This window comes from Varroa jacobsoni, unplaced genomic scaffold, assembly GCF_002532875.2.
Source record: "Varroa jacobsoni isolate VJ856 unplaced genomic scaffold, vjacob_1.0 contig00139, whole genome shotgun sequence".
In the NCBI taxonomy this organism is placed as follows: Eukaryota; Metazoa; Arthropoda; class Arachnida; order Mesostigmata; family Varroidae; genus Varroa; species Varroa jacobsoni.
Genome location: NW_019214418.1, coordinates 197,824 through 219,150, shown reverse-complemented (window position 1 = coordinate 219,150; position 21,327 = coordinate 197,824).

The following is a 21,327-nucleotide window of genomic DNA, read 5'->3' as shown; positions in this document are numbered from 1 at the left end:
AGGTATCCTGCTCTTCATACGCATCCAAAGGCTTGGAATAAGCTAAACCGTCGGCTGCCTTTCTCAGCTTCAAATAAAAATCAACGCATAAAAAGCAATTTAGTGTTCTGAAACACCACACTGACAAAGTTCGGATAGACGCTGTTTCACATGGCTTGTTAGTAGTAGCAATGAACGTTTAAATGGCTGTAAAAGTACAGATCATTTAACCCGTTAGTATTACAATGGAAAGGCAGACGTCGAAACCATTTGCTGTCGTTTCTTCTTCAAGAGCGGGGCGGATATCATAAAACGAATTTTAGCTATAGCTTCTCTATGCTTCAAGTACTACGCCCGATCTCGTCTTAAGGCATTCCATAGGACAGACTATAGAACTTAAAGATTTGTAATCTATTTTGATTTCACCCATTCTAAGAAACTGCGTATAGTAATCCGTTCTATAGGAAACTTAACGTATATGACCTTATCACAACGCCTCCATATTTCGAAGCCAAAAAATATCTCAATTAGTAAACAAATTCTCCGCTTAACCTTGTGTATCGTACTACGTTCAATGACACGAGCTGATCGCAAAGCCATGTACATCAGAGAAGTGCCGTCAGAACAACTAAGTACGCCCCTATCGATCTATCAATCTATTATAGGTGTTTGCGTGCATCTGTAATTTAGATTGAACGGATAACGACCAGTGTATGTATTCGAGAGCTTTTGCAAAGGTGTAAACGTACCTATTTACACATGTATATTTTAGTTAGTGTTTTTGTGCACAAGGCATACTAAAGTTGGATATTCAGGCGTGGCCTTGGACGGTGTCACGGACTATGCGCTGCATCAGGACTGGGTAGGACGACAAACATTTCTCTCATATTCCTGTAGGCCTACAAAGTCACAAAAATGAACAAGGGAAAGTCCGCCTGCACTAATGAGAAATTAAAATTATTAGAGAATATACTGGGCGGTTCACATCGCCTTTCTATTATTTTTAAATTTATCTAACTTCTTTTTTCTTATTCCGTAAGCTTGCATTCTCCTCATGGCAGCTATATCCTTAGATAAAACCTTTGTTAGACCCAAAGCTGAATACAACTCTACTTCATGTCAGCACCATCGACCTTTATGGAAAGCATAATCCACATTATAATGCAGTGATAACGTATTTATGTGGTCAAAAAAGGGTACGTGAAGTGATTTAGGTTTGGAATGGGAGACTTGTCAAAGTAGATCTAGAAGTAAGGAGGTGTATTCGAGCTCCTAATAAAAATATTGAAACCTTAGCTTGAATTCTGATGAGCTGGAGCTCTAACAAGATGCCAGTAAATCAAGTGGACGACAAAAAAATAAGTTGCTAAGTGTTGTGAATAGTAAACGTTTCCTTTTTTCGTAATACATTATCGCTTCTAGATATATTCATATAAGGTTTAAACGCATTGCTTATTCCATGAGTAAGGAAGGAAACACAGTGACTAAATAGGCTGGAAACTGACAAACGTCGCTCAGAAGACGTAGTAACTGACATCCGTGCGTATTAAGTATTTTGCTGAAATTGGACTATAAGTCGCTATGTTTTCTGTGGTCGAAGGTTGCACATGGTAAGAATATAACGTGCCGCAAACATGGAACATGTAGCAGTCGAATCACTGTTTGTTTACTAATCCGTCCAGTAGCCCATTAACCCGGCGCGTGAATTTTGATTTAGGAGACGACGCATCAAACAGTTCTGAACCTAATAATCGAATATAACTCGCAGAAATTTATCGAGAAAGTAGAATATAAGCGGAGGACTGTCCGAAGGCGACTGGTATCGACCCTAGAAGATGCACAGTTAGTCTCAAGAGACATGATGAAGTTTTTTATAAAGGAAAGAAACTGTCGGCACTCGCCGATGGCAAAGAGACATCCGACAATGCCAGTATATATCGGCAGTATCCGAGCAGACAGCTCTAGCGACCTTGTAATAAGAGGAGGTTATACAAAGATTTAATTGCCGAATACGCGACGCTACGGCGGATGAGACGAATAGAACCGCGAAAGGTCGCCTGGTGAATCACTAAGGTCAAAGAGCATGACTACTTAGGTAGGCAAATTAGTTAAGAAGAAGCGCTTGAAAAGGATCAAAGGGAAGCTATACAGACAAACAGCTCTCCAATGGGTAATACAGATGCCCTCAGCGAAATCAACGACTCTGCGTAGCCGTTCAAGAACCTGAAAGAGTAATTTGAGAACACGAACTTGACTACCAAGACTTGAACTCACAATTTAATGGCTTAAAGAAAGAAGGAGTACATTCCACAAAAAACTTGAAGGGGCTGCAAGAAACCAATCAGAAGCTAACTGAGAGAAACAAAGAACTCTGCAGGCGCTTATGACTATAACTTTGTGATGCAAGTGCGCATAACCTGGCAGTTCTTACAGCAGGGGAACAGCTCAAGGCTGTGTTCTAACACGTCACGTGCTCGCGTTGATGCACTAAAAATTGTCAACAGCAGACCCGACGGAAATAACGCCCCTATAAATCCATAGACGTATGAGTAGGGGCTTTATCTCCCTTAGTGGAGTCTGAGTGGTTTTGTAAGCACTTTCAAAAAGGTCATCAAGAACGGCGGGGATATAGCACCATCACCGATTGTAGACACCTTGGCTTTCCACATTTCAGAGAAATGAAACGTGCTGTCAAACCGATGAACGGAAGTGGCCTGCTACAAGAAATCTGATTGCCGTGTCGAGCTAATGATAGGACAGGATCCTTCTCCCCAAGCACGGAGCTATTTTTGGAGACGAGACAGGTCCAAGCAACGAACCACTAGTGAGAAGAGCACCGTTAGGGTGCTCTTTTCACACAAAAAAAACATACAAACCTTTTAGGCCACTCTCCGCGCTATCAACGATGCAATTGAGCCGGATGAAGCTGGAGTGAAAATGGCCGCAGTCACGAAGACTAGAGACGAAGAAATAAACGAAGGAGTAGGTCTAGCGGAGGGGCTACCTGTGTAGCCAGATGTCCGTGAGGTGACAGAGCCTATTATGACAATGGTTTTACGTAACGTGGACACTTTTCTGGAAGCAAGTCAGATCCAGCGGGGTCTATGAGCGAAGTTTTGTCATAGAGTGGGAAAAAGCGGCGGATGGAATTGTCTGGTTACCTTAACGCGGCCAGCTACCAAGAGAAGTGAAAAAGATGCCACAGAAAAAACCAAAAAAGGATTCCAACAATGATGAGCAAGGGCTCATCACTCAGGAGAGTAGTAGAACAGCAAAACCGAATACTTAGTATTTAACAATTAGATTTAAACAATTGTGGAGAGGTGCACGACATGCTCAGCTAGGCGGCCTAAAGGCTTCTGCTTACTTAGCGCGCCAAACATAGCAATAGCCAGAGAGTTAGGTCCTTGGAGGATAAACGAGGCCGCCAACACGACAAAGTGGAGGACAGAGCACAATAACCGGTTGGCTGTCAAGGGCGCTAAGACAATGAATCTACATGGATAAATATAAACGTGCTAGCTGCGGTTCACGTCTGCTCTCATTCACGTAACAAGAAATGAAAGACCTTGAGAGCTTTAGAGGGGATCCAGCAAAGAACATGGAGATGGGGGAAAACAACAGATTAGCTTCACTGGAAATCTCAACTGAAGGGCTACAGAATGAGGATATCCAAATACGCTTGCCAAAGGACGTTACTCAAATGACGGAAGAGTACCCGTTTTCGCTTCCAGCAACCGAGAATCGTTCAGTAATCCTATCTTCGGAGGTTAGGATGTTCTCCCAGTTATTACGGAGTGAACAGCTGAAAAGAAATGATCGAACGAGCTAGCGTAACAGCACTACCCCAATCTAAGAGGAGATGGCAAATGTGAAAACTCGACTACGATTCACTTCGAAATGAGATTGCTAGAAATAGTAGACAAACTAACAGGACTATTTATGAACAACCACTTAAACGAATACCTGTAAGCGGTTGCAAAAAGATGGCACCAAAATCGCTCCAGCCAGTAGTTTACTGATAGAATGCTAAAAACGCCGAACCCTGCCCCTAATGCTCAAACTTCAGCGTAGATAAGAAGGGGACCTACTTGGCAGAGTAAAGCAAACCAACAGGACAGAGAAGAGATGATACGAGCATGGAAAAAAAACCAAGACCTGGGATGTGTCTACAGAATGCTCCACATCCACATTAGGCGAAGCCAAGTGAAAAACTAATTAAAGGAATGTAAAGAGACAGCTTTGACTTACTCTATCAAATAGTTACGAATTAACTGAAAAGGACGGCTCCGAGGCTACCGGTGTATATGGTGGAAGAGATTATCACGCACCTTGGGCTCAGACAACGACTAAGAGAACCCATACCGATTCTAATAGACAAAAAAAGGCATTCCAAAGAACTAACAGAAGAGATCTAAACAGCAAGACTACGACCAGCATAAGGCAACGCGTTGGGCCTAGAGGGGGTTTCACCTGAGGCCATGAAGATGTTAATGAAAAGGCGACCCATACCATTTTGAAGCTTCATACCTTTCGGAGACCGCCGATTTTAAGACGCATGAAAAGACCCCAAGCCAAGAAAAAGCAAGCGCATCGGCCTATCGTCCGATGTATCCTCTGAATACCACAGAGGGATTTCTCAATAAATCGCGCCAAGAGAGAAAAAAAACAAGAAGGACAAATTACTTCGTGCTTTTGATTCTCCTATATATAGAGAATATTTCCAAATACTTTGGGCTGGAACGTCATCATGAAAATGCTTGAAAAGAAAAAGGTACCAACGGGTACTGATCTCCGCACACATTACAAGTAGCGTTAAACACGAGCCATAAAAAACGGTACATCTTCGCAGGAAACGGAACTAAGCCCCACTCGGTGTAATCTCGCGTATGATGACGTCTTCAATACACCGAGCCTACCGGAGGAAACCGAGTGTGCAGCATAAGCTGACGACCTGGTTTTGCTGGTCACTGGCCGAAAAGAAGACGTTCTCTAAATAAAGCAAGCCTTGCACTAGCAGCATAAACGTCTGAGAGGGAAACCGTTTTGGTCAAATTGCACCTGAAAAGAGCCATTGAGTTGACTGAAAAAAAAATGCCATCGAGCGTTTCTGGTACCGAGTTTATTTTCCACACAAGACTCAAGGGAAACGCACATGTAGAATATACGGCGGGTAAGACTATGACACGTAACCTTTTGAGGCTGATGCCAAGGGTACGAAGGCCATCAAAAAGTTTAACACACCTAATGGCGCCAGTAGCTGAATCTGTTGCACCCTGTGCTGCTCCTGTCTGGACTCACTTGACCTTTGGCAACAAAAGAAAAAGACGGACTCCACTCTTCGCACAAAAAACGGTAGCTATTAAAATATCCCGAGCGCATCAAGCAGTCTCCACGGAAGCCATTCCAGTGCTTGCAAAGATGCCTCCACCGGACCTTCTGCCTAAGAAGAGAACCGAGCGTCAGCTCGAAGAAAAGCTGGAGGTCACGACAGCACGGAAAATATATTGCGGAAATGGTAACAAGAAACGGTGCGACATATATTTCAAGATAAACCAAAAGCATGGATATGCAATACCAAGTATCGCCACGAATTATGATCGACCGTACGTTTATCTCATATGACCCAAGCTCTGATCGTCCACGGCCAGTTTCAGACATGCATAAGCAAAAAAACAGTTGGCTACGTATGTGTGGTGTATGTTTGGAGAACAAAACGGGGCTGACCACACGATCTTTCACTGGTCAGCATTGAACTGCGCCACACTTGCGGCGTAGCATTAAATGGTACACGGTGAGTGCAGCACATCACAGAAGCCCAGACTGAATGACGACCTGCGAGAAATGGTAGAACACTAGAGAAGTCCAGAAAACTTTTAGGTTGCTGGCTTGGTTTTTCGACGGCATCGTGCGAATAAAAAGAAAAGCAAAATATGAAAGATGACAACAGTTGGAAGGTCCTAGGCGGACCTCACGTAGGCAGAAGAGACATACACGGTACTTTGCCAACACATACTCCCCTCCATATTTCTAAATGATACGACAATCTTTGTACCGGTGCCTCTGAGGACCGCGTTTAATAGGTAGTCGCGTTTTGAGGCCGAAGCATCTTAAACGATGCTTGACTAATAACAAATAATTTATTTAGTAAGAAAGACATACATGTGCACCTTAAGAAGATACTCTTGTATAGCAAAAGATGACATTTGTAATCACGCTACCTCCAAACAGTCTTTCAATATTAATACAGTACTAAGTGACCCGGTCGTAACCAGTACTGTTTCAGTTCAACGCCTATTTTACAGCAACACTTTCGTAGAGTTATGAAGAAAGGTTTTCAATTGTCGTCCTTGGCCGTCACTTTCAGCAGAAAGAACGTTTTTTTCTGCTCCAATAATAGCTTCACGTGAACTAAGCATTCGATTAAAATGTAAAAATTCTGAAATAACTTTTATAAATACATTCCCGTAACGTGAAAATTGTTTGAACTAAACGCCTTGAAAAACAACATGGCATTTTACTGCTACTCGATAAGTGTATTTAGTTTAAAATTTCCACAGCAATCTCGATTTTAAACTGACTTACAGAGTTGTCATATATATGTAATAATATGAGAAATAAATTGATCAAAATGTCCCATACATAATTTTGACTTCTTTATCTTAAATAACTCTAGAATCCAATTAGCCTAACAATTGCGTGTTACCAAACGATTTTAGAGACATGCTCAGAAAACCTGATCTCCGGAGGTACTGTAATTCCCAAGTCGGGAATGGTGGTTATTTTCTGCAGACCTAACCAATAAAATTGCATTGCACTTCAATACCATCTGGACCTATTGTTAAGAAGTGGGTCTAAGAAATATTTTCCTTCTCTTGAATTTGAGTTGTAGTGCGTTAACATATGTTAGGTCAAGGTGTACTGGCAGTAATCCTGAATGAATATAAAGGAACGTCTAGCTAATTTTGTTAAACATCAATTAACTTTTAGTTTTGAAACTGCATGCTTGTCTATTTGGTACGACAAAGATTTTGTTAGCACAGCAATTAAATAAATGTAAAAGGATCGTCACAATTATATTTCCCGTGTTCCAGTCTGTACCTCCTGTTTATGAAAGTACCTCGAAGAAATGGTAAATGATTCTTGGCTTCAAGCACACGAGGCTGCTTGGCGCTTAGTTGTTATCTTTTTGTATTTTCAATTTTAGCACTTCTATGACAATTTTGTCTTCAGCGACGGCAGTTGCCGCCTAAGCTCAGCTCCAGTCCATGCTTGCCTACCCGTTTGGATCAACCTGCCTCTAACAATCACGGCTATTTTATTGTTTCTTTACTTAATCACGCTGATAGTGTATAAATATATATGTATATAACTCGCTTCATTTGTTACATTAGGAATCGCTACGACGTTCTCAAATTTTCAAACAAAGAGATTTCAGATTATTTCCACAAATTTAAATACACAGAGTAGTGTTAAAAAATCTATTTTTGCAATCAGACAGTTTTGCAAGTGAACATTTTATTTCCTATAAAAATGCCTATATAATGCCTTCTATAACACATATAGAATAATGGCACATTACGCATGATCGGCCTCCATCCAAGTATCATCAGAGCTACTGCCATCTTGAACGTCACTGGTAACCAATTCGTGACGGACTTCTCGGTCGCAGTTGAGAATTTACATTAACTCCTACGTGTCACCAAAGTACTTTGCCAGAATTCGCTTCAGAGATCTTACTTTTGATGGTTTTATCTACGCAGGGTTAGAGGGTTCTTTCGAAGGTGAAAACAAAAAGTGTCTTCCCCGTTTCAGCAACTTAAAGGCACCTTGCACCACAGTAACGACTTATTTGCGCTACGATAGAGTGAAATGCCATGTGGTCAGTGTTTTCAGATGCTGCATCGCTATTTTTTTAAAACCAATCACCTCCGCAGAGTCACAAAGTTCAAAGATTTCATGGTATTCTCCGGGAACGATTACCATTGTACATCGTTTAACAATCTTCTGACATATCCGGGCACTCGATCTAATGGTAAAAGATGGTCAGCAATCGAGAAAACCAGCTGCACCTTCTGTACCTGTTCAGGCACATAATTTTTTAACAAAAATGAGACCATAAAGAGTATTGTAGGGTTTTTATTTTAACCAGCACCTCCATTATAACATTAAATTGCTTAAAATCTGTGACACGGAGTGAAACGCAAGCAACGCAACAGTGTACGAATCCCTCCGAAACGTTGTTTTCGGTCAAACGCATTTCTGAGTTGCCCTCAACAACTTGCTATAATAGGCTATCGACTTTACTAAAGACAAGACCTGATCAGGTAGGTGCGGCAGGATCATGCTCTTCTAATAATTGAATGTAATGACTTTGAGGATCTTTCGAGTCTGTTTCCCATAAAATACGATCGAACAGTCTTTTCCTCTAATTTTGACCTCAGTCCTGACATAAGCGTGTCGCAGGTTGTGTGTTTGAGTTTCTGCTTGATCCTGGGACATGAAAACAAACATTTTTTACCGGAAAACCAAACATATTAACATGCTTCCGAAAGAAAAACCCTTGTACTCTTAGGTAGACGTCTAAACACTGATAGTTAGACATTGACCAAAGTTGTTCTACATTTGGTAGATGTTGTTTTTCATGAGCATAGTGTCATCTAAAGGTCGGGGTAAGTTTTCTCTTGGTAAGATATTTTTCAAACGAAAAATTTTCATCACTCGTGTTCCATACTTTTAAATGCCTAAAACGCTTAAAAATGTTACCGGTAGACGTAAACAACTTCATTTTCTAGTTAATACTAGATAGCCAACTTTCGTGATTTACCGCTCTTAGGAGCTATGCTTGCTCTCTTTGGATGCAATATTCAACACAAAGAACAAATTTTCCCGTCTTATTCAGTTTTGCGAGAGGTGCGGTAAAACTATGTTGCTTTTTTTCGCAACACTAAATAGTAGACGATTTCACTAGACCAGCAGCGCTTTGGCATACTTGCTAGCATGAACGAACGATTTAGATTAGGAAGAAAGAAGAAAATACCTCTCAAATGTATAGCGTGTGCAAACATGATACGCACCCATAAAACAGACTAAAAGTGCTTATGTTAACTTGTGTAGAATGAAGACGCAAATATTTACAAAGGGCAAAGTACTTACAATATTGAAAGAAAAGATGACCGCCCCCTTATTATATTTCCAGTTACTTTTCTCACTTTTTTTTCCATGTTTCGTTCTAACTAATTCGTCTTCGGCCTTTTCTTTTTCCGTCTGGCCAATCGCTATCACATCGTCGATTTCTGAGTCGACATCTGCTGATTGAACCGTATATGGTTTTAAAGCAAACACAAACATCTTGCTGTTACGAATGAGTAAACAAGCATTAGATTTGAAAGTTACATCTGACGTGTAATGTTTATAATACGGTTTCTCTTCTTAGTCTTTGTCGCAGAGATGTCTGCAGAAAAAGATTAAGCATCTTCATCTTTTCAGCGATAGTACAGCAGTATGGGGTGTCTTTTATTTTTTTATCCGCATTAGATTGGTAATATAAAACATGCTTTACGATCCCGCCGAGCTACTTTGCCACGGGTCATACTTAATCTGATATTCACGCTACTAAAAAGTGTATCAGGAGTCTCGCATGTAATGTAAGAGTCAACGTTTAGTGTGGCTAACTAAGTTAAGGTTAAAACAAATTCAGGTCGATTATGGCAGCGACTAGTGTCAAGCGGTTCCTTTACCTGTAACCCTAAAATATATCAGAATTTTTCTTTATGAAAATATTTTACATGGTGTTAGAGGATAACAACTGACGCAATTTTTGTAGCCGGTTGAAATTGACTTATGAGATACAGTTTAATTTCGAAAATGATTCTGGCCAAACACAACGTCAAACGTAATTCCAGCAACCGGGGTGATTAAGTTTCAAATGTAACCGACGCATCGTCGCAACCACGAAGTTGACGATCATTGCTTCGAACTTTTTAAAAACAGTTCCATTAAGAGTGCTACCTCATAAGCTGGTAATATGAATAAAGCTACTTATTAATGAAAACCGACATTATAAATGAAATCTTTCGGGTTTCTTTATTTTCTATACTTGCTTGTTCCTTCAAAAAGTGAAAACAGCAAATTAAATGTGCACTAAGTCCTTTAATCATTGACTCCCGTTCATATTTCTAAAAGAAATGCGGAAATTTGTAAAGCAGCTCGGTTAAGGCATTCTTATTAGCCACTGCTAAAAATATCAACATCGTCATATATATTCCCCAACACGATTCGTAAGAAATGTGTAACCTTGAATATAGAGCCAAAGATCTATATTAAGTTGATTCGCATAAGTCTCAGAACGAAAAATACTATATATCTATTGAATGTGTTTTCCATGCAGAGAGTTATATATTGTAGTTGGTATCAGATATACTAGACAACATATGTAAGTCAATAAAAATGGTAGATTAGTTCCTAGTCATTTGCTAAACGATATATATATACAGGGACCCTATATGTAAACCTAAAGCTATTTTGCGGTAAGTACTACAAATTTAAGTACAACGTGGCCTAAACCTAGGCCATTCTAATTGATCTCGTAACGGTAGATTAACTACCTTTAGCTAGATAGAGCGAACCTAGTTTGTAGATTTGAATGCTGCTACAGGCTTACGTTTCAGAAACATATTAGCAATATGGATGCGCTCATCTTGAAGTGTATATTATAGCTACTGTTTCCTCACAGAGGTCCTAAAATATACTCGTTTTGTGGCCCGATTCACGTTTCAATTTTTGGGTTTGTGCAAGCGATACTGTAGTTTTCAAGACATGAATTATTCTTATTATTAGTATTAGAGGAACCGACGGTTAAGACAGTGAACAGTGTATATTTATGTGAACAGTGTATTATTAAATATTATATTGTTCATCATTTTTTTAAATTTATTATTTTATTTAAATACGTAAAGTTTTAAGATATTATGCTTATATTTAGAAACTGGCATTAGAAACTGACAAGGTACATTATATACATAACTCTAGTGAATATATCAAACAACACCCTTAATTCAAATCACCATGTCGAGGCTAACCCTATATGCTTTCACTAACAGACGGACCATAACAGGTATTATAGATTACTCAGCTTAGTGTAGATGCGCACCTTAGATGTCATAGTTCAATATCTAATAATACAAGAATATACCAGCCATTTGCATATCCCATAAAACCATGCATACTTTTTTGGGGTATTTGTTTTTAAATGCTATTACTTATGTGCTATGTGAGAAATGGTACGGTAAAAGTGAGTTCTAAGTTAAGAACACTGAAAAACCTTGCATTCCTTTTGCAGAGCCAGGATATAGTGGGTCGATGCTTTCGAAGGAAAAATACCACATCTCTAACCTCGCAACGTACAGTTTATACGGGTTGACATTTCTTACCGAAGACAGGTATAAACTGATGAACGTTAGACGTGGACAAGAGGACCGACATCGCCTTCTTTGTCGCTAAAATTAGTGTCTAATTGCAAAGTCCGGCTTATTATTCAGCTCATCAGGTTTGGGAGATATTGTAAAATTACCCTTCTCTTTTTCTCTTCAAAATACAAATAATTTATAACTACTAGCGACTTCGGAGATTACTTCTATACATAGGATGGGTACACGAAGGTAAGGTTGGATTCAACAATGCATCTTGTAGCTCAGTGGCTGACAGAAATATAGCCTTCCTGAATAGAATTGATATAAGTTAAATCTTGTGCGAGGGATCAGTGCTATCAGCACTTAATATAAATAAAGGTGAAATCGCTCAAGGTTGCAACACGTCACTGGCCGCTTTTAGTATTCCGAAACGCTTGTTTACATTGATCTGGTACTGTCGAACTCGTAATGTATAGTTTTCATTGCTGTCTACTGGAAGCCCAGGAGAAACCCTGTCCGCTGGGAATTGAGCTACAAATTCGTATGGGACGTCCCATAGCAACGAAAATCACCAAAATACCAGGCTTGTCTTTCAGCGGTAACAAAAGGTAATCTTTTCAACACTGGACGCTTTTTCAGACGCTTATTTCTCAGCAACATGATGATGATATAAGATTGTATTGAAAATAGGTTACTTACTGAACCGAAGGCCATTAAATATGTAGTCTTTACGAACAATGTAAATCTCTTGTTTTTTTTTTTAATTTTTTCAGCTCACCTCTTTGAGACGGAATGACTGAAGATGATATTCCAGAGACGAAAAGCAGACACCACACAATGTTCATAAACATATTCCCTTGGATGCGTCGGCATCTATGTTAAAAACCCAAAAAGAGCGCGAACCAGTTATCCAGATAGGGCGAAGTTATGATCTTCAATGCATCTAGTCTGTATATTGGCCAGCACTAGAGTCAGTCACTTGCTACTAAATCGGAATGTGTTAGACGACTGCATAGCACCGCCTACTTTTCAGCACGAGCCCATTACGTATCAGATATAAATACCGTACGAAGCAAACCAAACAAGGTCTGTTTCACTCTTACTTCCACGTACTATCGTTTTTTATATAAATTTCGCCGGTAACTATGAGTAATTAAAATGCTAGCCCAGTCACCGATCACTAAGCTAAATTGAACATCTCAAACATCGGATCCAAAGGCAAACCTATCCTCACTCTCAGATTTAGCTTCAAGAACTTCACGCGTTTTAGATTTTATCACAGGAGCACCACCACCATGCCGCCCACATTTATGGAAACAATGGAAAATACAATAAAATTATATAGTGTAATCCAGTTCAATGACACAGTTGAATATTTTCCTGTGATTAGTTGACAATTCGTCTTTTTTTTTCTCTCATTCTTTTTTCATCTCATCGTCTTCCTTCGATTCCTGCGCGAATACACTTAACGGGCTCGCTTGTGAAACAATAACACGGAACAGCAGAAACTGGGTCCTTACTGGAGCGGAGCACATCTCGAACTGAGCCCCTCTGACCTACCGCGGTGCTTGCGCCCTCTGCAGCCCCCGAAGCCCCAACAAAGTTCAAGAATCTAGTCACTAGGGTGCGCTGCGAATCGACTTACGGAGGTTAAAAAAGTAGGAAAGGACAGTTGCAGCCAGTATATAGCTACGAATAAGCTATGAGCAGTGAGCGCTCCGGGCCCTGAGGGAGACGGCTCTTTAGTCCTCTGGAAAAGAACCAAACGACGCCAAAAGAGAGCAGGGTATAGAGGCTGACTGTCGTCGCATTCTGCTGAGAGTAGGGGGAGCCACTGCGGTAGTAGCTTTATTCAGCTCTGGGCCATGAGATCGCCATCACCACGACCGCTCACTGACACCATTCGCCATACCTACACAAGCTTAACAGAACAAGAGGCTCGCAGTTTGCGGAGGGACGCGTAACGATAGCACAGCAGACGGTTTCATTTCCTTCCGATAAGTTGTTCGGGTGCCAAAAGACGAAAAAAATCCAGAAAGACAAGAAAAAGATGATAGTCTTTTTTCTCGAATTGCGAGAAGCTGAAGTTGATCGTTCCTTCTTTCTTTTGACGGCATCATTTATCTCCTTTACATCACCAATCCATATTGGCGCCGGCTAAAAGGCTCAAATAGGGCAGAGAAGATCCTGTTTCTTCTTTTCTATACCATCGGGCTATCGCTTTGCGTCGTAAATACGAGGATCGTCATTGCCATCGAACGAGTTAGGCACCAGGCGGTCAAAGAAGCACCACAGCTATCTCGCCTACGAACCAACAGATCTGCTCAGCGGCGGCAGCTGCTATTGTGAAGGCGTCCCAGAATACAACGTCGACTCCGCTACGGCTAGCTGAAGCCCTTTTTTTTTTGTCTATGATTTTGTATGTCCCCCTCGTCTGTCGGCCTTCTTGGTTACATTATAAGAACGGTGTCGTAACCGCAAGAGCGAACGCCTCCTCATACCCTTACGGTGTCCAAGGTCACGTTTGCTCCCAATCAACAGCGTCAGTTTCGACCAGCAACCGTTGTGTTTTGGAAACTTAGTTAAGCTTCATCGAATGATAACATCGATTGAGAAAAGATAAACCTCTTTACTAGTGTTGATTGAGTCAGTGAGTCTAGATGGGGCGACATACTTTTCTTGAGAGTCAAGCCTTTGGTTTAATGTTCTGCTGCAATATATAGCATACATTAAATATCCAAGAAGTATTTTGCATATAATAAGGAAAAATGTGTACTACGTATAGCATCGATTTGACTTTCCTTGTCCTTATCAAAATACGTACGCTGTATTTTTGTATCAGAGTGTTTTCGATCGCAGAAGCTTTTCTCATAACGTTTATTTTTAATAATTTAGAGTTATTTTTTTATAGTAATTTGTAATTATTTAGTAATATATGTATGTGGGAGATTAGGCAAAAAACTAATTCTACATTGCTGAAGTTTGCCAGATAGCCAACACTAGGGCTGGTCTCGACAAAATGTATCTTAATGTTGGAAAATTTATGGCTATAGAAAGTAGGGTTTAACTGTAAACATGTTATTAATCGAACACCCCATATAAATTGCGAGGGAGGATAATTAGTAGTTTAAAGTAATTAATAGTGGGTTGTATGAAGTTAATATTTACAAATAAAATATCTGAAACTTTTTTAATAACCATAATTTTTCTAGCTCTTATCACTATATTTTCCAAACACTGTACCCTATTATTATAATATTTTTTACTTGAAACTCATGTAGCTTATAGATATTTAAAAAAATTGTGTTCTTGAAAAACAAATTAGAAACAACATAGGAAATAATGCGCGTTCGAGAAGGTAAAAAAAAATAATATTTCACAGTAAAACAGGTAAAAAAAACACAATGACCACATATGTCTATTCTATATTGATCATGTTTCTGGGAATATATCGCGAACATGAACTTGGATGCCCTCTCATATCACTAGATGAATTGCAATTTATTGCTGTAAGTGAACAAGGTAGTTTTTGTAAGATCGAAGCTAATAAATTTAATCAGTCCGTCAAATTTTATTTATTCACCTTTATTGGTGAAGGTCAGATGCTCTGCACATACAGGTTAAATCGTAAAGGCTTCAATTAAAATCGATGACCTTGCCGTATTAATTACGAATGATCATTTCAACGCAAAAAGACTTGGGCAAGAAATGTTGCCTATTCATGGCACAAACGTAGGCCAAGATCTGGCCCACTAGACATCAATAAACCCTTTTTTTTTGGCTTATATTCATAGCCATCGATTCAGATTAGGTCTGACACTTTCCACTTCCGACCCATACGTGTGAATGTGGATTTAATCTGGGCTATAAACTGTCCGAGCCTACGGGTCGTTTGGTATGGACGCGGCTTTTTTAGTAGCAATACAAAGATAACAAGCTAATCACTTACTGCATGCTAACTATTGTACCACCTCAAAGCTGCGCTGTCAAGGCTCGGGGAGTCAAGACCCTTCTTCGTCCCATATCGTCGTTCTTCCTAGAACTAAACTGAGAGGTCTGAAGTCAGGTATATTCCGGTAACTGAGCTGCCGTTCTTCTATTTAACCAGGTTCTTCCTTGAATAAATCTACGTCAAGTTAGTTGGCAGAAAGGTATGTTTTGCCAAAGGTAGAATTTGAACACCTCAACTATTGGCAATGATAAACTTTACAGTTATTCTTACAATTTTTCCGGGATGTGTAATTAAATTGTGGGAAACGTGGTAAATAAAAAATTAAAAAAATCGTTGTTTCTACCCTCACTTTTCATCTCTTGCATTCGTTGGGGAAGATACGTGACGTACAATTTATTTAAGTTGCGTCGTATGTCCTTTAACCTCATATGTGATCATCTTATGGCTCGTTGTGCGTGAACGAGCTTTATGCGTCCATTTTCTCCGCCTCGTCTCTTTCATCTGTACGGGATTTTTCATGCGTCCTTCTCGTATAGTTAGGTAATTCCTTTTCTTTCACCACCTTAGCTAACACCACCTTATTCGCTTAATCCTTATAGCAGTACACCATCAGCCAAATCCATAACCTACGTTGGAGCGGTTCTGCGAATGCACCCGTTATGTAACTACTGTTCAGAACATATATGGCTCATACGTTTGTATGAGACGCTATATCGCTATTTGATATTTAATTTAAGTTAATTCGGTATAATATTATTATACGTACGCATGAAGCATTCGATATCAAAGAAAATGTAATTTTTCAGAAATGTACTACGTGTTGTTAAAATTAAATGTCGAATTCTATTGCAAGCGAGTGTATTCAGAAAAGTCACTCACTTATAGACATGCGCCACGAACGTTATGTAAATATAACATCTTTAGGGGCCTAATCTGCGTTACGTTTATCGTTGAACGAGGTCAACGCAGCGATATTTTTGAGGGCTTACCTTGCAACACCTGATTCGCTTAATTTAAGTAATTTAAGCTGGCTCTCTCCTTGACCTGCGTTAAAAATAGGCATGAGGTGGTCATTTCAGGCTTTCGTCCTCATCCTCCTATTCGACTAACGGACGACCTTCCATTCAGATCATTAGTATACTGTAAGCTTCTAGGATAAGGAAATGACCTTGCTGGTCTCTTGTAGATTTACCTCTATGTTTCGAAATTTACGTTCGGTATCGCCTTTAGGCATTCCATCAGACAGCTGGCTTCTAGCATGAAACGAAGTCCCTCTATACCTATATTCGGACCTAGACCACTACGTGTTTCTACTTAGCTTATATCTTTTACATTTGCCGAAATAGTTAAACACTAAGCAATGTGGGTAAAAATCTCTAGTATTTATGATTTTTTGATTGAACTCTGCGTACTATGGAATATAAAACCATGCTAAAAGTTAACCAAAGGCAAAAGGAGTTAATTTTTCAATCGTACAGTAAAAGGAATCGCGTTTGTTCACGTACTCTTTTTTTTTTTAGAAAAATATGATTTGGTCGATAGCTAAGTTACAATTATTTGTATAACCGCCTCTTCAAACCACACTAATGAGAATGATGTTACCGCTTTGTTATTTCGTGGACGTTTAAAGGCAGTTTCCGCATATACAATTGCAGCAAACAAAATATAATGTACGTAATGGTATAACGACACCCAACCCGTATACGTATCAAACGCTACTTCGGGGACTTAGGCTATAAAATCAATGCTAAGTGCGCACCGTTTTGCAATGACCGATAGAGCCTTGAAGCTAACCTATCACGGTGAGTACGAAGAAAAAATAACATACGCTGGATATCGTCGAGTCACCTTCAGGAAGCTCATAAAAAGCTTAACCATTTTACACAAGTCATGTTGGCTTCTTTTTTCACCTGCAAGTGAGATCGTCAACGGTGCGGATTGGGCAGAAGTCCTGAATTCTGAGCATATGTAAGCCCATTGAGAATCCTCTTAGAAGAGTCTTAGCACACTCAAAATTGTAAAAATGAATTTGCTGCGACACACTGTTACATGTGACGAAAACGCATACGCAAAGGTATCACGTAAAACTCAAAGCACAATTGCCTAAGTATTGCTTTAAAGGCGCAAGGTTGAAGGAAGTCGCAAGGCCCAGAGCAAGAATAAAGTTTTTTTCATCGTCTTTTTCGGCTATCAGGCAGTTGAGCATTATGAGCTCATGTCGAGTAGTTCTAGGGTAACTAACAAGAAGAACCAAGAAGCCTTTAAAAAGATCGCACAAGATGTGCTTGAATTCCTGAAAAAAAGTTGTGAGCTCTTCCATGATGATGCACCGGCTTGTCCATTGCTACTTGTATAGCATTTCTCCCAAAATAAGTTATACATGCTGTGTCCCATACCCACCGGATCTAGCTCCCCTTTAAGCTCTTTCACTTTCTAAAGCTAAAGAAGTACCCAAGTAAATATTTGAAATGAGTCAAGAAAAAACGAGAGCAGAAATAAGGTCAATTCTTGCAAATTAGTTTTTCTGACACGATAGTACCATTACTTCGAATCATTGCTGTGAATGCCTCTATGACCGATTACTTACCATTTGCGTCCCTATATTTAACTTACGTTAAGAACAATTTTTCCCGTAGCTTGAGCAGTTCGACACCACTTTGCACTACAGTGTAATTGTTACACGATGTGCCAGTAGCTGCTGCGTCACGTATTCCTGAATCACTTCGGGAATCTCAAAGGTTATGAAAAATCGATGTTGATTTTTTACCAGTATTTTGAAAAAAGCTCGCTGATATTCATCGCAACTATAGTGATTACTTTAAAGCCGAGTCGAGAGTATTTAAACAAACGCCAACCAAAAACGAGACACAAAAAACGATATAAAACTAGTTAAAGAATAAAAAAGACCCGATTGAAGCATCACATTATCAAAATTAACTCCTTGACACTTACGCATAAACCTCTGGAAATTCTACTTATCACCGTTTAAGTTACCGTTTGAATCTACACACTAAGTTACATGTCATTCATTGCCAATCGAGGATGTACCTAATTAGACTTCCGTCGCTTTTATTAATAAGCGGAATGTAAAACCAGGCATACGCGTTTTCACTTGGGTCGCAACGAGTTACAATTTTCGTTGCAATCATATAACCAGCATTTTGTCATATTTAAGTTTGTCGAAGAAACTGAGGTAGAGTTATTTAGTTAAAACCTTCGGTATTATTGTTTCTCTACTTGCTCTAGAACCGCAGTATCAAATCTCCACTGTGCATTTACTTACTGCTGATGAAACTAGTAGTATTCTAAAGTTGTAATTACTTAAAGTTATAGTCTTAAAGGCTGCAAAGACGATTATTTAAGAAATCTCCGATAAGAATATCTATCCAGCATTAAAACTCTATGATTCATTTTGAGCACTAACTAAATTCATTGTTGCAGAGTTCATGGTGAACGAATGAAAGTAAGTGTTTATTTTGCCTATCCACAGTAGTTTAAAGGCGCACAAGTTTAGTCAAAAACATTATCATAACAGAAGCTTTTGAGTTGATTACATCATCAATTCAATATGCCTCGATGGCTAGCAAAGTTCTTGATGTCCGTATGAATGCCTGAAAGTTAGTACAATATGTGGACCGAGTGAGTTTGAATGACAGGATAAAATTCTAGTCAGGTCGTTTTAAAAACAACTGCAGCAGGTCATTGCACGCCGAATGCGTTAGACGTTTTTTTTTATTTTTTTATAATTGTCTACTAACAACGATAGTAACTTGATTATGTTGAGAGGGGCGTGCCGTACCTTCAACATTTCAACAAATGTTTACTTTAATGTTCTCTTAAGAGTTCTCGGGTAGGCTGCAGTAGCGTCTGATTTTCTCAATATGATTTCAATGATAGATGTTACCATGTGTTTGATGAACGTTCTCTCTACGTTATCAGACATTGCGCAGCCAAAAACCAGTTCCATAAATAAATCTAACCAATCACCTCACTTGCACGTAGCATGGTCCATTACCTTCAAGTTTCCTTTTTCCTAATTACGAGCACGAATAGTAAAATCTTATCACCACTGTATTGAAGAGCTGCCTACTTAGATTCACTGTTTATCTGTGCGTTTATGTGCCTCCAATTATACAGCTGGCTGCGCATGTGATCATTCATCATGACACTCGCTGCTCTTCACCGTGTTCCCGCCAGCCTCCATATTACCGTTCATACTCAGGGTTAACAACGTGTGCAATGATGATAAGATAGAAGCCTCTCTGCGCTGCTGTCTCTGCTCATTCGTGGTGCTTATAATGACAACAATAATAATAACTATGCTGATCCTGCTAATGTTGGTGATGATGGCATAATATGTTGATGGGCATGGTGGCGAGCAGTGACAATGCTTTTCGCGGTATGATGGTGCATAACAGCCTCGAGCGACCGTGGTTACCACTAACTGGCTCAGTAGAGATGCGGTAGCTATCGGCAAGAAAATGCCGGAGACTATTATGATGATTCTGATGTTGATGATGTCAGCAGTTTTTCCTTCTTGGGTCGCTTGATGGGCACTAAGGTAAAGAAGCAGGGAAGAAGAAGATCGGATGGACATAGAACAGAGAATAAAAAGAAGAAACGAGGCACGACCAATGACCCATACTAATTGACCGAGGGGAAAAGCAAACTAAGGCACAGGGCGAATAGAAGAATTTAACTGGTGAGTTGAACAGAAAGCACAAACAGCGAAGATTATAATTACATAGTATACGTCGCATGTGATTCTGCCAGCACTCTGTTAATTTCTATCATTTACTTTTCCAAAAAGTTCTAGTCTTTGACATTAGTAGTGGAGGCACTAACTTTATTTCTATTGCACCGAACTTGAGGGAGAAGGACGTTTTACTCGTTTGTAAAGTTAAGACAACTAGTGAGTCGTTGCTATCGTTATTGTTTTTTCAAAAGGGTGTAAGATGTTTTTCAGCGGGGGGGGGGGGGGGGGCTTGGCTATAAGGGTTTTATGTGCTCTAATTCTGTTTAACGTCCTAAAATATTCGAGTCTTCGTTGATTTTTGTTTAATACGCCAGAAAAAGTTGTTTCTAAAATTTCTTAATAAAACATGTCAACAGAGACAATTTGACAACTAGCTCCCACCAACCATACATACATAGATAGTTATACTTAGGGAAAAGGAAGCTATTCATGCGAAGCAAATGAAATATTGACTGTAGATCCAGCAAACAGTTTTTGTACACTAATCAAAATGTCGATTTTAGCATGCATTTGACATTGTCTGATACAATGACATATTCGGATGTGGTAAAGGCTCTCTGTATCGATAATTTATCGTATTTTTGATAGACAGCGTTGGTCACAGCGGTACATAGATTAAAATGGTAAGAAAACCTTAGAAAGAGATAACATATGTCCAATGTTTAGACACAGCCATAGGTAAAAAAGGGTATAACCTTTACCAGTTAGGCGTAGATATTAGATCTGCAACGCTACATGCTTCTCATGAACAAATTGATCCATCACGTAATGAAGTAATGATGAAGTCACGTAAATGAACTATTAAAATACGCTATTCCTTCTCGACAGGGATTTCTGAACCTGATAATCTTCCTGCTATTTCTTTCGCTTATAACACAGTCTTACTTTGAAAAGGGTACCTGCGATTACTTTTCCAGGAATTGCTATTTTTCTAGCCGCTGAATAGCGCTAACTGAGGGAAGTCTTGTAAGCTCGCTAGAAAACAGACTGTGCGGTTCTTGACGGTTCACAAGAAGACGGAAAACAAGAAGAAGTTAGCCGTAAGCATGCGTAAAGAATTTGTAAACGCGCCTGACTCGCCTGCTTTAATCAGTTATGGACAACAGAAGACCGCAAAGCAGCTCAAACGTTTGTTATTACAGTCTGCGAACCCTTTTCTCATTTTTGTTAGCCGTTAGTTTTAACGCCTACAAAAACGATCACACTATGTTGTAATGATTATGAGAGTT